Here is a 15,217-nt window from a genome sequence, read left to right on the forward strand (position 1 = left end):
GATATATAGTTTCGATTGATTAGTATGGAATGATGATGTGATTTGTGTGATGGTGGTTTATTTTATTCTGACGATGGTGATAGAGATACGATGGTTTAAAATCATGATGTGTTTTGTGTGGTGAGGAATATTTAGATGATTTTGATGATGATATAGATTTGGCTAATGACGATTTTATAGCGGATATGATAGTGATTTATACTAACAGAACTGCAAGTGCCTCTCTCTCGGTCGCGGAATAGTTTCTTTGTGTTTGATTTAAAATTCGGCTAAAAATGCCACGGGCTGCTGATTTCGCAAAAGTAGCGCTCCTACCGCATAATCCGAAGCATCCGCTGAAATTTCTAAATTCTCATTCTTTTCAGGAAATTTCAACACAGGGGCTTGCGTTAATGCTTGTTTTAATTTTTCGAAAGCACTATTGACTTCGGCCGTCCATTAGAATCTCGCCTTTTTCCTTTTTAATTTTAACAATGGTTCAGCAATAGCTGCAAAATCTTTTATAAAGGACCTATAATATGAACAATGTCCTAGAAAAGAAGAGAGCTTCTTCGCCGTGTTTGGAGTCGGATACTTTTGTACAGCGATTATTTTTGATTCGTCTGTCTCTATTCCTTTCTGAGATATTTTGTAACCTAAATATTTTAATTCAGGGGCTGCAAATTTGCACTTTTTGACATTAACTTTTAGACCGGCTTCATTTAATAAAGAAAACACCTGTCTTAAATCCTGTACATGTTGGTCGAGATTATCACTAGTAATAATGATATCCTCTAAATAGATAAATGTGGACTTTCCATGAACAGGCCTTAACACAATACATCGCTGAAATGTTGCCGGTGCCCCTGAAAGGCCAAACGGCATACGCAGAAATGCATAAGTGCCAGACTTGGTTATAAAAGCAGTCTTAGGCACGTCCTCAGGCCTAACCCCTATTTGAAAATAACCAGTCGTTAAGTCTAAAGTCGTCATATATTTGGTGGATGTTATGTTCCTTAGAATTTCTTCAATAATAGGTAACGGATATACCGGATATTTAGTTATGGAGTTTAATTTACGGTAGTCAATTGCGAATCTCCACCTTTTTGGATGTGTCAATGGATAGTCATTATTTTTCTTACATAAAACCACCGGGCTAGCAAAACTACTTGAGATGGGCGTTATGATCTTTTTACGTAGCATATCCGTGATATGCCATTCTATAATTTTTTCCTTATTCTTATCATACCGGTATGCTTTGTGGCGAACTGGCATTGAATCTCCGGTGTCAACACTATGGTTAGTAACCTGAGTAAATCCTGGAATATCACTAAATAACGAAGCAAATTCACTTACCACTTGTCGGATTCTTCGTTGCTCTTCATTAGGCAGGTGGTCAAGGTTTAACATCGGCGGTTCAGCCTTTTCTTCACGAACTAGTTTCATTGTCAGCTTAAGGGACGCTTCATTAAAATCTAGCGTTGCTTGTGCCTCTGAAAGAAAATCTATTCCTAAGATAATATGTGCTTGCAGATTCTTTACTATGAAAAACATAACCTTTACTTGTTCGTCCTTGATACGGACATACAGCGGTAATTTACCTATACACTTACATCTTTCTCCTTGTGCAGCTAACACTGTCGTATTATCCGAATTATATATACGATATTTACGAAAATACTTCCTAAAAAAATCTTCTGCCACACAGGAACACTGCGCGCCTGTATCCAGGAGTGCGGTGGCTGGGATATTATTCACCAACACTTCAATCTTCGGAAGAGTCAAATTTTTCACCATTACTGTATTTAACTTGAAGGAAGAGGAGTTTTCGTGGCCTTCGGATTTCCGCACCCTCCCGTCAGCAGAAATCCGTTTTAGTTTAAATTATTTTTCATTTCCGTGCTTTCCTTCTTTTTCCACTGGCCTTGAGACTTTTTTCCTGGATTGCTATTGAACTGTCGACGTTCGCCGGCTGTTTTTGAATGCTCGGGTTTCCTTGTCCACTGATTCGCTTTGCTTCCGTAGCCGTGTGCTTGAGTTTGCTGTAGTCTTGGCGCACCAAATTGGTTTCGCTGTTGATAATGGCGTCTTCTTTCAATGTCCGCCGTTCTTCTACTTTCAAACTGGATTGCTAGCTCAAATAACTTTTCCAGTGTAGTCGGATTTCTTAATTCAATAAAGTCTTGCACTTGGGGCAGTAACCTCGGCAAAATCACTTGAATTATCTCAGGATACGGACGGTTTCCATACAAGATTTTGAAGACGTGAATTTTTCTTAAAATACAGCTTGAGAGATTTTCGATTCTTTGCTGATATATGCTGAAAAGTTCCGTTTCTAATTTCGCACGATCCCTTACGACAGGGAAGGCTTTTACTAGGGCAGTCTTGAAATTCTCGTAAGTACAGGTGGGACTTCCTGCTTGACCCAAGAGACTTCTGCCTATACATATCAACCAATTAAGCGCTTGGCCCCTCAAAGCGCTGGTAGCTAAGGTATCTTTTTGAAATTCGTGCACGGGGTAGAGCATGAAGTGGTCATCCAATTTTTCCAAAAAACTGGTTACCGGTGAGTTTCCATTAAATGTTGCTTCTGGTTTCATCGAAGCGCGCATGGTCTGGACGATGTAACCAAATCTTTCCAGGGCGGCAGCTGGCATTTCTGGATTTTGAGCCGCTTCTGCAGGCAGCACAGGTTCTTCTTGAAACTCGGCCATGGTTATTCTTCTTCGTTGGGCGCCACTCTCAGGTTCAATGTTCCGTCTTACTTTCTTCGGGAATATGCAAGGACCTGACTCGGAACAGAGAGCTTACTAAAGCTATGTTCAATAACTGTGGGAAGTAGACAGGATACACAAGAAAGGTATACAAAACCCTTTATTTTTCTCTCTTTACAATAATTTCCGTACTTCGGAATACAAAGACCCACTACTTGTGGTCTAAACGTAAGAATATAAAAATATTTAACTAAACTCTAACTTAACTTTGGAATAATAAACGTGGAAGATTGGCCTTATATTAACAGGAAGCCGTATATAGTACAGATAACTGTTAACACTACAATACGTTTAAAAATTATCACGAGGATTAAACCTCTGGCCTGGAAGGCAACCAGCAACTGAGTAAAACTTCTAAGGTAAGCGGTCTGCTTCGACTAACTCCATCCTCTCTCTCGCTTGGCAAAAAGCCACATCTTAAGTACTTGGCGTTCGCCACACAAATTTTGCATAAATAAGTTAACGCTTTTAATTCTGGCCGGAAGTAGAAAATAAGAAGTGATAGTAAAGATTTAAAATAAAATAAACGTTAGTAAAACTTAAGATCCTTACATAGGTGATGCAAAACCATTTGCAGGTATAACTGACGCCAAACCATATGGTTCATTAAATATAGAAAAAATTGAGTGTGTTGGACATATTCAAAAACGAATGGGAATATGGCTACGCAAATTAAAACTTGAAAGAAAAAAAGTAAAATTAAATGACGGTAAAATCTGTCTGGGAAAGGGAGACTAACAGATAAGTTAATAAATGAAATAACTTCGTATTATGGTAATGCGATTAGAGAATATAATGAGTCTGTTAGTGATATCAGAAATGCCATTTGGGCAATTTACTACCACAAAATATCGAGTGATGAAAAGCCGATTCATGACGTTTGTCCTGCAAATGAAACCACATGGTGCAAATACAATATAGCTAAGCAAAATAAAGCTGATTATAAGCATATAAATTCTGAACCAGTCGCTGTAATGGAGGCAATAAAGCCAGTTTTTATAGATTTGTCACAACCTTCGTTATTGAGACGTTGCCTTGGCGGCAAAACACAAAATACTAATGAATCATTTAATTCCTTAATTTGGAAATTTTGTACAAAGACATGTCGTGCTGGTAGTAGGATAGTTCAAATTGCTGGAAATGAAGCAGTAATTGCTTTTAACGAAAGGTCTGTTGGTAGACATTCTGTAATGAATGAGCTACAGCTTTTTAGAAGTAAGTTTTCTATTGAAGGATTTTTACAAATTGATAACAAGAGAATAGATAACGCAGAAAAGAAAGTGGTTATGTAAAAATAAATTTTTGTGCAAATATGCTACATGTATTTTAATATACGGCTATCATTCTGTCATGGTAATGTATATAGCAAGGTAAATTTAACGTGTTTCATACTAACAAAAGCTTCTGCAATTTATTAGGATTTATACTTTTTAAATGTATTTTCAAAATAAATATACTATGCACTTTATTATTAGAAAGTTATATACTGAAGTATTGGCATTAAAACTCAAATTTCTTAAAATACGGTTTTTCGCAGTTGTATACATAGCATTTAAAGTATGCTAAAGTTACATTGTGGAAGAACTATTAAATGTTTTATAAGTTTGATATACAGTAATATATTACAGAGAACTTGAGCTAAGACATTTGGCTATAAGTAAATTCTTATTTGTAAGGAAGTTTTAGTTTTATCATTCTTAGTCGATATGTTATACTTCGATGAATGTAGCAGTTTAGCATACAATTTCAAATAAGTCGTAAAGGATTTTTTCCCACCTATGTTTAAATAATATTGCATAATATGATACATATCATATGCTTAAATGCTTGAAAGTACTTAACTGATGTGGTTATGTAAAAATAAATTATTTGTTCAAATATGCTACACGTATTTTAATACACGGCTATCATTCTGTCATGGTATTTTATATAGTATGGTAATTTTAATGTGTTTCATATTGACAAAAGCTTATGCAATTTATTAGGATTTATACATTTTAAATATATCATTTCGAAAATAAATATACTATGCACTTTATTATTAGAAAGTTGTATACTGAAATATTTGCATCAAAACTCGATTTTCTTAAAATGCATTTTTTCCCAGTTGTATACATATCATTTAGAGTATGCTAAAGTTACTCTGTGGAAGAACTATTAAATGATTTATATGTTTGATATACAATAATACATTACAGAGAACTTTACCTGAAACATTTGCCTATAAGTAAGTTCCAATTTGTAAGAAAAATTTTAGTTGTATCATTGATAGCGTAGAAGTTTCAAATCATTTTTAGTTGATATGTTATACTTTGATGATGGCAGCTTATTTTACATTAATTATGCTTATACCAACTATTCGAAATTGTATAATATTAAAATATCTCTCAGAAAATAAGCATTTTATATATTTTATAACAAGAGAAGTATTTAAAAAAATATTTACATTAAAACTTGATTATCTCAAAACATAAATTTTCACTGCTGCGCGCATGATATTTTAAAAACGGTTCTTGGTACACACTTTAAATTTAATGGACTTCTTTATATGAGTATTATCATCTAACTGAACCAAAAAATATATTGAATATTTTAATAGTCAGAAGTTTTACGCATGGAAATATTAAAAATTCTTTATTAAAATGCATTGTATAAATTTAGTTCTAAATAAAATGAGAATTTAACATGAAATTCTTAAGATTTTTGGTTCACAGTAGTCTTTAGATGCTATACAAGCTGTATATTAGCTATGAAGTTAAAATATATAACAGAATGTTTTAAATTGTGCACGCAAAGTGGGAGTATTGCGTGAACATATAAAAAATTACCTCACAAAGAAGATTAAATTATAAAAACATTTGTGGCAACACAAAATATTTGCTTACTAATTCAGCTGTGCTATGTAGTCAGCTGTAAAAAACTGGAAGTAATAGCTTTAAAAATAAATATGCTATCCCAATTCTTACAACAGGATCATATTCAGAGATTTTGAGGGTTTTAAGGTGTACGAGACCCCTTAACGTAGTTCAATGGAGAACGTGATGCAACCACTTCTCATTCCCCAATGACTTTAGCTTTGGCACTTACGTTTCAACCGTCACCGGAATGACGGCCTTGATAATTCAACGAAAGAACATATTATTAGTACTCATTTCGTGCTCTTAACGTTCTTAGCATATTTCATAATGCCTTACCGGAAATTTCTGTTTTCAGCTATAATCCTGGAAGGAAAAGTTCTGTTCATGCTGGTTCTATCATCTCGACTTGAGGTTTTGGATGATGGTAAATTACTCATGTATCGATTGTTATACAAAGGGAACTCTATTTGTATGCCTCATGATTGAAAAGTCCATTATTGCCACCAACCATAACCGAAATCTGAAAGGATTTTATGTGGGACTTCTCAATATCTGGCAATCTCTGGCAAATTCCGCTCAACATCCACGATTTGTTTTCGTGACTTCTTGCTGATTAGCAGCATTATCTTCTGTGTCCTAATGTGTTCTGCAGTTCTTTCGTAAGTGTTCATCACCACTGCAGTTCTAGCATACTAAGGTCGCTTTCGTCTGACGTCTGTTCCGCTTTAAGGCACTTACTTAAGTGGGTAGACTGCCTGGACGAGCTGTCACTTGTCCACTAGCTTCTGGGTTGGAGTAGTTCCGATTGGGCAATGGTGTGTGCAAGTTTCTGAAAGGACTGCTACGTGTTTCATGGCGTACACTCTAGGCATTTTTTAAATCCTTGAGATCCACTATTCGCAGTTGTTTCTATACCTCAGGTTCCCGTATGCCACCGAGGAAGTATTTCATGGATTGTACTTCACGTATTTCTGTTGAGCAGTCAAAAAAGGAGAGATGGGAGAGCATTTCGATATCAGTGGCGAGCTTCTGGATTATTTTGGTGAGCTTCTGCTATCGAGATATTAACTGCAGCCTTCTGTAGCCTTTTAAACACTTCTTAGTAGAGCTTTCGCGTACCGGGTACAGCATCAAAATCTAGCCTCTGGGTTTCTAGAAGAGTGGGACCGATATCGTCTTCTTCTATTCTCAGAGAAGCTGCGAAATTACAGGTTTGTCTTCGGAATCCTACCCATTTCCATTTGGAGCTATACAGAACTGAGCCTTGTACATATGCCAAATGTTTTTTCCATCACACGTGGAAAGCATGAGAAATGGGTCGGAAAACATAGGTACCAATTTAAAGGTATCAGAATCGTTTCCAGTTGTCATTGTGAATGTGTTAAAGCTGTCAGATTCTTTGGCGACAACAGCAGAAACTCTGTCATCGATTTGTTGTTCGACATCAGAAACTCTTCCTTTGATTTGTAGTTTGACAGCATTAACTCTTTCTTTGATTTGCTGTTTGACAGCAGAAACACGTTCTCCAGTTTCTCTAACTCTCCTTTCGACCATGTTATTTCTGCTTTCAAAATCCTCGAAAATCTTCTACTGTTGTCTTTTATTTCTTCTTGACAGGCTTAAGTATCAATTTTGGATAGATTCCATCTTTCCTTGAACTGGTATTATTTCCCCTTTCCCTCTTTTGTTGGACGCATTTATCTCTTCTGTAAAGGAATCAACCTCTCCTTTTATATCTTCTTGGAACGCAGCAAAGACTGTCACAAGCTGCCTCAGATGCTCCTCAATTGTTCTTGTCTCTAGCATCTGTCCTACTTCTAACACCCAAAATTGTTCCTGGCATAAAGGTTCGTAAAGCATGCGGAAGAGCTGGTAGCTTGTTAGAAATTATTTGTCTCGAAAAAACACTGAACAATTCTGGAGTTTTTCGAAAAGTACGAGTAAAAAAATATAATTCCAAAAATATACGAAATATAAAAGAACACTGCTAGTAGTTATCACTTTAAAGTGCTGAGAATGATGAAGAAAATACGATGAAAAGCGCACGTAAAGAGCGAACATAAATCTGTCAATACTCCTTACTCTATGCTGAACTGCAAAGTTCAGAACTGAAGTTCATTCTGGTCTTATCTCATTTTCTAACTCTCCATACCAAAAGCCCAAAACTGACAAAACTGTTGGACGTTCGAAATTTTGGAAGAGAAAACAAATGAAGCCACAAGGGAAAATCTACATGGCTTATAATGATTGTCACATTAAAAAAACTATAAACTGTATTTACAGTGGTACCTCGATATACAAATGCCCCAACATACGAGTGTTTTGAGACAGGAGCTACCGAGAGAGCGATGTTTTTGCTTTGAGACGAGAGCAAGATTTGAGATACGAGGAATCGCACACTACACCGCTGTACACGACCGCAACATGCGCGCGCATGTAGGTGTCGTGTGCAGCGTCTAACAGTTTCTCCCACCTCAGACTAGTCCTCAGTCTGGTGCTTGTTTCTCTCGTTTTGGAAGCATTTTTGATAAGTTGGGTTCGCGTTTTTTGCTTTTTGTACATTTAGAAAACATTATCATATTTATTTTTATAACCCTGGGTCCAAAGAAGATGATGATGTCTATTGAATTAAAGCGTTAAATAATAGAAAACCATGAGCAAGGTGTGCGAGTAATTGACTTGGGGAGGATGTACGGGCGTAACACATCAATGATATTTACTGTGCTTAAACAAAAGGAGTTGATAAAGAATAACGCCAACTAAGGGCGTTACAATAATTTTTAAGCTCCGACCTCTCTCCGTCAAGACATGGAGAAACTACTGATGGTGTGAGTGAGAGAGAAGCAGCTTCAAGGAGGAACCTTAACACAAAGCATCATATGTGAGAAGGCACTATTACGAGTTATTTACGAGCGATTTACGGTTATTTTCTACAGAAGATCCCACACACTTCTACAAACGTGGAATCGGAAGACCCGTTTAAAGCCAGTCGGGGCTGGTTTGACAACTTTAGGGAAAGGACCGACCTTCACTCCGTCGTCAGGCATGGTGAGGCAGCAAATCCGGATGTAAAGGCAGCTGATGTTTACATCAAAATGATTTCCGAACAGATAGTAGCCAAAGGATACATCCCCCCCCAGCAAGTCCTCAACTGTGACGAGACAGGGCTTTCTGGAAAAGGATGCCGAATAGAACTTACATAACGGCAGAGGAGAAGATGCCAGGTCACAAACCCATTAAAAATAGATTAAATCTAGCAATTTGCGTCAATGCGAGTGGCGACTGTAAAATCAAGCCTCCGCTAGTATACCATTCGGAAAACCCCAGAGGCTTTAAGTCATATAATATTTTAAAAGAAAACCTGCCAGTTATAATTTTAAGAAGATATGTGGAGGGCAAATCCGAAGTCGTGGGACAGAATGAACTTCTTTGTGGAGTGGATAATTCTGGTGTTCTGTTCTGGTGTTGGCCTCGACAATGCCCCTACTCACCCATCAAATCTCGAAGATGATTTACTCGAAGAGTTCAAGTATATAAAATTTCCCTACCTACCACCCAACACCACTCCTATCCTGCAGCCCATGGATCAGCAGGAGATTTCTAATTTTAAGAATTTGTACACCAAGCACATTTTTCGCCGCTGCTTTGAGGTGACAGAGAACACAAACCTTACCATTCGAGAGTTCTGGAAAAACCACTTTAACATCGTGATGTGCCTAAGAATTATTGTTCAGGCCTGGCTGGGTGTTACAACGTCTGCATGGAAGAAGCTGTGGCCTGAGGCTGTAGCTGAAAGAGAATTCGAAGGATTGGAAACCAAAGTGTCAGTGGTAGAGGAGCTTGTTTCTCTCGGAAAATCCATGAGTCTGGAGGTGAAGGAGAGAGACGTGAACGAACTCGTAGAGGAAAAGTCTCAGGAGCTGACAACCGAGGAGTTACACGATCTGCATTTGCAGGAGCATACGGTGGTTCAACGAAAAATAATTTTCCAAGAGGAGCCAGAGATGGAGGAGGTTATCCCTACAAGAGATATAAAAGAGATCTTGAGAATGTGGGATAAAGTTGTAGAGTTCGTGGATAAAAGTCACCGCGAAAAAGTTGCAACTAGTCCTAAATCGGAGTTGTTCAACGAAACTTGTCTAACTCGATTCCGCAATACCTTGACAGGTAGGAAGAAACAAACCTCCTTGGACAGTTTTTTTAAACGATCTGCGGGTGAAAATGAGCAGATCATGACAAAAAGAGCGAAGACCAGTGACAAAAATTAAGCGCTTCCGTAGGCACTTTTTCTTTTAATTATTTTTTTATAGAATATGTATTTGTTATTTATAAATAAATGTTTCTTCTTGTTTTTGAATAAGAAACTACATTTTTCTTATTCAAAACTACATTTTTCTTATTCAAAAACACTTAAAAAAACAGCTGAGGTCGTGTTTTGGAAGCTGGAACGGATTAATGGCATTTCGATTACTTTCAATGCGGAAAATTGCTTTGAGATACGAGCAAGGTTACGAAGCATATTAAACTCGTTTGTCGAGGTACCACTGTACTTAATTATATAATCGTTAGCAAGCAGATAGTAATAAATAATTTTAAAACTGTGCTGCTATCAATATACAAATTATGTTGACTAGTATAATTAATTTAGAATTATGCGAATACATATAATATAAGATGATGTATGTTACTACAGATACGTGTTAATATAATACATATATAAGTCTGTGCATATATATGAAATCCTAATTCTTTTTATACCAGTTAACAGTTAGAATTACTGAACAACCATGAAAGGTTCCCCAAGAATGAAATATGGTGTAACAATGAACACTTAGTTTAGAAATTCGATTCTATTATATATTGTTGTAAAAGTCATTGTAAGAGTGAAAATTCTTCATTCTGCCTTAATGCGATTTTTTGCGTTTAATGCGTTGTTTGGTGATTTTATGATCCCGAATTATATTGATGTGATATATTAATACTGCATTTGTAGATATACGTTTTTTGAGAAACGAGTCAAGGCGATTGATTTTTTGTAAAAATTTGGATTTATCCTTATTTTATTGACGTGCACCAGCACTGAATTGAGAATGGCTTGTGCTATGCTTCGATGGATGAAGAAGCGTTTGTAAGTAATGAATATTATGAACGTTTGAACATATTTAAATGAACAGTATTAAAAGTATATATTTACTTATACCATATACTAATAGTTTATGGTAAATTTTTCATTATAAATCTCATGACAGTTTCATTTCTCATTCTATTGCATTTCTATAGCAGTACATAAATTTTGTGGTTTACATATTGTAGATTGCATCAGTTTTACAGCGCAATTTATTCCTCGGTATGTTACTTGTAGTGTTATTAGAAATTCCATTATTTTTGTATTTTTTCTGCAATTGGTAGTATCTGATTAGGAAATTTATGTTTTATTTCAAGATATATATGAAGTTGGTAATATCAAGTGTTACATAAACGTTGTTATTCGGGCAATAGCGTTAGCTTTATCGATATAGATAAATGCAATTCCTATTTCTTAAATACTCAAGATATAAAGACACACTCGAATAGTAGATTCACTCACTTTACGTTTTTTAAGGGTTATATATATACATTAAGGGCGTGTTCAAAACAACCATTGACGAGTAGTCTTGGCGTAATTCGTATTCATACCAAGATTATCCATTTCTCAAGGCAATAATTTTTGTTATTTTTGCTAAACCGTTTACGAAAATCTAATTTTCCGAATCCTGAACTCTTATGCCTGGAAAGGCAGATTTTAAGATATTTGTTTTGCAAAATTCAAAATTCGTATTTTTAAAAATTTATTTTACGCAAAATTCGTATTTTTAAAACACTGATGTATATGTTCTTTTTTTAAAATTCTGCCAGTATATAACATTATATAAAATTCTTGTGTTATCACCATTTATAGTTGTCGCTTGCTGTACAGCTTGCTGAATACATTTTACTTTCTAGGTATCTACAATTACATCGTGTTGTTTCGGTACGAACAGGGGCGAAGTATTCATCACTTAGATACATTTAAAGATAATTAATTAATTTTTTCTGATTTTGATATCTATAATATATAGACAGGATTACTGATAAGAAATTTAAGAAAATAGTAAATGAAGAAGTAAATAGAAAAATTTCTTTCAGGTATTGTGAGATGTCAATATAAACTTCATACATTTTACTAGGGGACTGTTGACAAAGCAAAATCTTTACTATATAAGTCTACGAGCTCTACATATACAGTGTGTTGCTCAAAGTAAACTTCCTGCATTGTGAAGAGTACTACGTGTATGTCGTGATACGTTCATGCGAAGCTTGTTTCCTCGTATGAGCTCTGCCTCTTCGAACCGAAATTGTCCGTAATCTGCAGCGTCTTGAGTTGTTTATGCAGCTTCTTGAGCTGTTCTGGTATTTCCTGTCGAATCTGACGATGACGCGGACAGTCTTACATCCTTCGTTTACTTGCGACTTCTTCCCGTCATCGCGCATATTCTTTTGACGTTCCGCTTGCCTAATGGGCCTCCGTTTCGCTTCTGCTTACCTTTCCGGAGCACGCAGTGATTCTTGGTTTTCTGAATGTCTTTTGCGTCTGCTACTAGTTTCTGATACAGTTTGAGCAAGCGAAGTTTCTTGAGTTGTTGCTTGTCTGCTGGAACTCCTATTCGTTTCTTCTTCAGTTTCTTGAATGCGTAACCTTTCTTGTCACTATGCTTGCCTTCTGAGTTTCTAGTTGTATCTTCATTCATTTTTGAAGCATGCAAGTTTTCTTCTACTTGCCTGCTGAGTCTCCTAGTGCTTTTTACTTCATTTTTTCTGTAGCTCGCTGTAACATTTGTGCTGTCTTCTTGCGTTCAGACATTTTAGTAAATTGAAAAAAAAAAATTATGTAACTGTAGTAAAGTAACATTGCATCTAAAATATGTTAAATACCTACAGAAGTTTAAACTTCTACTCAGAAAGGAAGTATACAATAAAAGAAATTAAATTTTTATAAATAAAATTAGAATAGCATAAAATGCATAGAAACATTTCATTATGAAGAAAATGTATTCATTCTTTCCAAGCAACCAGCGATTCGTAAATAAATTTTTCTTGCCCAGTCAGGAAACAAAGAACTTTGACACTTGGGGTAATACATTTGAAATTATGATTTAAATTTATTTTAATATAACAAATTTGCAAAATCTCAATAGAAGAATTAACGTAGCGATAGCATATCGTGTCACGTATCTAAAGGTGAACCATAAAAGTTGCCAAAAGCAGCTATTCATTTAAAATACTGAAATTAACGAAATATTTTTCGACATACAGTGACGTTATATGGAATCACGTGCTTTCCTCAACTTAGAATATAACCGTAAATAATAACAATAAGTTTCGAGTTTGGCAATACTATTTATTACATATTTTTTTAACTTAAAAATTTCTCTTAAACAATACGATTTGAGAGTGAGAAGAGCCATCATTTTTCTAAATAAAGCAATTTGATCTCCAGCGCTTTCCGAAATTTTATATGACATCTCGAGTGATAGTCGTAGGAAGATAACAATAGTCGAAAAGTTTTACCAAGAATTTTTGAAATCCGAGGGTACCTCCTTCTAAACTCAAATCTCCCCCCCCCGTTCCGGAGGATATGATGTTATGAAGAAAAAAAAACAAAGACGCAAAATCCCACATATATTTAAACTGCTGATTCCTGTTTACAATATTCAATTTCCTTTAAAAACATTAAGCTTCATTTAAATAAAAGGAAAATAAATTCACACATTTTCCCTAGCTTTCAAGCTTTTATTGTATTTTTAAATATTCTTTTTGTCACTGTTGCGCAAGTTTTCCGCGACGTCATTAGGAGCCGTAGGTCGAAAACATATAAGAATCATTGCTGTAAATAATGATCATATGATAAATTGCATACATATGCGATTCTTTTGATTAGAATTTGAGTACAATTCTTTATACATCAGCTAGTATGCCCCTTTATGTAACGACAAGAATTATTTTCAATGATTATCCGATGAGAATGATTCTTTACAATGATTATTTGATGACAATGATCATTTGCAAAGAATATTAAAAGCCGATGACTACGATTACTTAAATAGAATATGCATGTCTTCGATCACGTCACTATTGTATATCGCTATACTTCTGGGGTTGGGGGGTGTTGTGTATTGTACTACGGCCCTGTAATTAAGCGTTTTAAATGACATCAAAAACGTTAGTAAAACTTAGGATCCTTACATACTACCCGCCAGAGTTAATTAGTTTGAAACTGAGGTCTAAAACGACCTTGTTGAAAACTTTTAGCTCTAGAATCTAACGCGAGGCCAATCTTTTACAAACATTTCTCTCTAGCAACTAGATATTAAAAAGTGGTTTTTACATTATCATCTCTATGGACAAGTATTTTCATCTGTACTGCATCTATAAACAGGAGTTTCTTAGTTGAAATATGGTTCCTTATGGAAGGAAAACTAGTTTAATGAAATGTTACACAATCAAAAGGCAAGTAACATGAATATTTATATTTCTCCTTTAAAATTCTTATTTCATTCATGACGTTATTTAATTATCTCCCCGTGCTCTCTGACTTGTGTTGTAAAGAAAAACACCAAACACGAGCGTGTCTATGTACAAGTGTTCAACACTACCGCCTGCAATCAAAACACTAACGTCTTAAAATTCAACATAACAAAACCTCAGAACACACCTTATATTCATCTCTAAACCCTGAGGTACTATTCTGAAAAGTGGCTAACTCTGAAGTGTAGCGTCAGAGAGCCTAACTACATTCATTCAACCTTTATCACATATTCACAATAATTTGCTCATTTTACAGTCACACGAATAAGTTAAAATTTTTGGCATTACTCTAATATTTTTACTTTTAACATATCACAATATTTCTTAACTTTTAAGATAACAGTTCACATTGTATATAAGGACATATTAACATGCCGTTAATTTTACGCATTTTAAAACATACATTAGTAGTACATTGTTAACTTCTATTCTTTTCCAAGCAAGTGCCAATTCTTCTGCATTGAAATTCTACATTTCAAAAGTCTTTCAGATTAAAACTTCTTTCTTGCCAGAATATTTTAAATAAAATTTTATATAATAATTTTTACAATTTTCTTAAGGTACCTTTCTCAAAGATTATCAATGCTTTTTCAATATTCAAGTATTTACACATTCCTATTATACATTAATTTTAGTTTTACTCGCGAGTAATTGAAAAACAATACTAAAATAGGTAACAACTCCTTTCTCGCCTTTTTGGCGATAAAGGTAGGACTCACATGAGGTAAAAATTCTTGAATTCTGCCACTTGCAGTAAGATTGAAAAATTAACTTATGGTTTCAAAGTAACATAAAGTTTTACTTATCTTTGTGATATTCAGACATCCTTTTCTCTGCCCAGTCCTGGAAGGTGGCGAAGACTACGGTCTGGTTGATCTTCTTTCTTGTGCGGTTCGCCCTTCGGTTCCTTCCTCCATGAGCTTTCTTTTTCTTCCAGTTCGGTCACCCTTGAAGACCTTTTTTTAGCATCTGCCTGTGGTCTCGGCCGTTTGATGGCAGCTG

This window comes from Stegodyphus dumicola, chromosome 10 (genome assembly GCF_044657685.1).
Source record: "Stegodyphus dumicola isolate Sdum_Otavi_A_Nest chromosome 10, ASM4465768v1".
Lineage (NCBI taxonomy): Eukaryota > Metazoa > Arthropoda > Arachnida > Araneae > Eresidae > Stegodyphus > Stegodyphus dumicola.